This window comes from Piliocolobus tephrosceles, chromosome 10 (genome assembly GCF_002776525.5).
Source record: "Piliocolobus tephrosceles isolate RC106 chromosome 10, ASM277652v3, whole genome shotgun sequence".
Classification (NCBI taxonomy): Eukaryota; Metazoa; Chordata; class Mammalia; order Primates; family Cercopithecidae; genus Piliocolobus; species Piliocolobus tephrosceles.
The window spans coordinates 65,792,409-65,795,776 of NC_045443.1; the positions used below are offsets into that span (position 1 = coordinate 65,792,409).

At 40.2% G+C, this 3,368-nt stretch overlaps 1 pseudogene; it reads left to right on the forward strand.

The window, feature by feature from the left end:
* Nucleotides 1-1,246: 1,246 nt before the first annotated feature.
* LOC111528606 lies at nucleotides 1,247-2,440 on the forward strand (annotated as a pseudogene).
* Nucleotides 2,441-3,368: the final 928 nt, after the last annotated feature.

Here is a 3,368-nt window from a genome sequence, read left to right on the forward strand (position 1 = left end):
TTTCTTGGTCTGCCAAGGGCAGCAGCCTCTCCCAAGCAGGGACAGCCTCAGCCCATCCTACCACCACATGGAAGAGGAGCTAGAAGAGCCTTCCTCCTAAAGACAGCGATCCATAGACAGGGCTCCCAACCACTGTTTCTTCCACCAAGGCCCAACTCTACCCCAGCACAATGGGCAACTGGACATCCTGGTTGTTCTGCTGGTGAAAAACTTGCCATAGAGCTTCCCTGAAACTAAGCCAGAGAAGAAAATGAGCTTTTTCTAGAACTTAGAAGATGCAGCTTGAGTATATGTGATGTTTGGAGAAATGACATTCACCCCATTCACATCTTCAGAAAATGAAGTAGGGGTGCAGGGGAGGGTCCCTTCTAGCACCCCATCAGTGTCTCAGCCTCTCCAATTCTCCCCCGATGACCCAGTCCACAAGAGTTCTATCTTTCTGCTATTACTCCTTTTTTGTTTTTTGTTTTTTGTTTTTTTTTTTTAGACAGAGTCTTGCTCTGTCGCCCAGGCTGCTGCAGTGCTGCAATCTCGATTCACTGCAACCTCCACCTCCCAGGTTCAAGCGATTCTCATGCCTCTGCCTCCCAAGTAGCTGAGACCACAGGCTTGTGTCACCACACCTGGCTAATTTTTTGTATTTTTAGTAGAGACGGAGTTTCACCATGTTGGCCAGGCTGGTCTTCAACTCCTGACCTCAGGTGATCTGCCTGCCTCAGCCTCCCAAAGTGCTGGGATTACAGGTGTGAGCCACTGTGCCTGACCTATTCTTTAAATCTGTCTTCTGCAAAATCAAGACATTTCAAACTTAACTGCGAACAATATCTTTGTTCCCTGACTCTACTTCCCCTTGGGAAATGGAGACCTACCTCTAGCTGGCCAAATTTGGGATGCAGCACTAGGGGAAGGGAGGCTATGCAAGGGTCCACAGGATAAAAGGAGACTATGCTTTTTAAGAATCTGTTAATATTTCACCCTTCTTATACATACTGCTTTGATTGTCTATCTGTCAGATGAGTTAGTTGCACAGACAAGAATTGCAATTGAAAAAACTCTTAAGAACATGATTGAAAACTGAAAATTGGGGTGGGAGGGGGGTGAGGGATGAGAAATTACTTAATGGGTACAATTTACACTATTCAGGTGATGGCTGCACTAAAAACCAAGACTTCACTACGACACAATACATCCATGTAAAAAAGTTGCACTTATATGCTCTAAATCTATCATTTAAAAAGGGAAGCAGCTTCTCATCATGGCGGACCCTAGCGATAAGGTGCTTCAGGACTACTGCAAGAAGCTGCTTGAGCACAAGGAGATCAATGGCCGTCTTAATGAGTTAAGGGAACAATTAAAAGAAGTTACTAAGCAGTATGAAAAGTCTTAAAATGATCTGAAGGCCCTACAAAGTGTTGGGCAGATTGTGGGTGAAGTGCTTAAACAGTCAACTGAAGAAAAATTCATTGTTAAAGCCACAAATGGACCAAGATATGTTGTGGGTTGTCGTCAACAGCTTGACAAAAGTAAGCTGAAGCCAGGAACAGGAGTTGCTGTGGATATGACTACACTAACTATCATGAGATATTTGCCAAGAGAGGTGGATCCACTGGTTTATAACATGTCTCATGAGGACCCCGGGAATGTTTCTTATTCTGAGATTGGAGGGCTATCAGAACAGATCTGGGAATTAAGAGAGGTGATAGAATTACCTCTTACAAACCCAGAGTTATTTCAGTGGGTAGGAATAATGCCTCCAAAAGGCTGTTTGCTACACGGACCACCAGGTATGGGAAAAACACTCTTGGCACAAGCCGTGGCTAGCCAGCTGGACTACAATTTCTTAAAGGTTGTGTCTAGTTCTATTGTAGACAAGTACATTGGTGAAAGTGCTTGTGGTTGATCAGAGAAATGTTTAATTATGCCAGGGACCATCAACCATGCATCATTTTTAGGATGAAATGGATGCTATTGGTGGTTGTCCATTTTCTGAGGGTACTTCAGCTGACAGAGAGATTCAGAGTACTTTAATGGAGTTACTGAATCAAATGGATGGATCTGATACTCTGCATAGAGTTAAAATGGTCCTACAAACAGACCAGATACACTGGATCCTGCTTTGCTGCATCCAGGAAGATTAGATAGAAAAATATATACTGATTTGCCATATGAACAAGCAAGATTAGACCTACTAAACATCCATGCAGGTTCCATTACAAAGCATGGTGAAATAGATTATGAAGCAATTGTGAAGCTTTCAGATGACTTTAATGGAGTAGACCTGAGAAATGTTTGTACTGAAGCAGGTATGTTCGCAATTCATGCTGATCATGATTTTGTAGTACAGGAAGACTTCATGAAAGCAGTCAGAAAAGTGGCTGATTCTAACAAGCTAGAGTCTAAATTGGACTACAAACCTGTGTAATTTACTGTAAGATTTTTGATAGCTGCATGACAGATGTTGGCTTAACATAAAAATAAAGTTAAAGAAAATAATGTATGTATTGGCCATGATGTCATTAAAAGTATATGAATAAAAATATGTATGAGTAACATCATAAAAATTAGTAATTCAACTTTTAAGATTGATACAGAAGAAATGTGTATGTTTGTTAATGTTGCATTTATTGCAGCAAGTTACAAAGGAAGAGTGTGTTGAAGATTTTCGTATTTGCTGTGTGAGCATTTTGTAAAACACTGAAAGTGGTTTGAGATAGTGGTATAAGAAAGCATTTCTTATGACTTATTTTGTATCATTTGTTTCCTCATCTACAAAGTTGAATAAAATCTGTTTGAGTCAGTTCTCCAAACAAACAAAAAAAAAAAAAACAAAGGAAGTATGCTTACATTTGCCTTTTAGCTCCATAGGTAAAGCCATGTAATATGAACTGATGGAGAAAGAAACATTTTCTAATAACATGTTCTCAAGATTTGCTTACAAAAATGTTTCCCTGTCAAACACGTTCATTCTTGAAAGAAAACAGCTTATGACGCATCTTAAAGAAACTATGCTTACATTTGCCTTTTATTGCTGGATATCTCATCTTGTACCAATAGGTACCAATGAAGAAAGAAACATGCTCTAATACAAGATTGTCCAACCCACGGCTGGCACATGTGGCCCAGGACAGCTTTAAATGCGGCCCAACACAAATTCGTAAATTTTCTTAAAACATTATGAGTTTTTTTGTGCGATTTTTTTTTTCTTTTTTAGCTCATCAGCTATCATCAGTGTTCGTGTATTTTGTGTGTGGCCCAAGGCGATTCTTTTTCTTCCAATGCAGCCCTGGGAAGCCAAAAGATTGGACACTCATACAACATATTCTCAAGGTTTGCTTACAAAAATGTTGCTCCATTAGACATTCCCATAC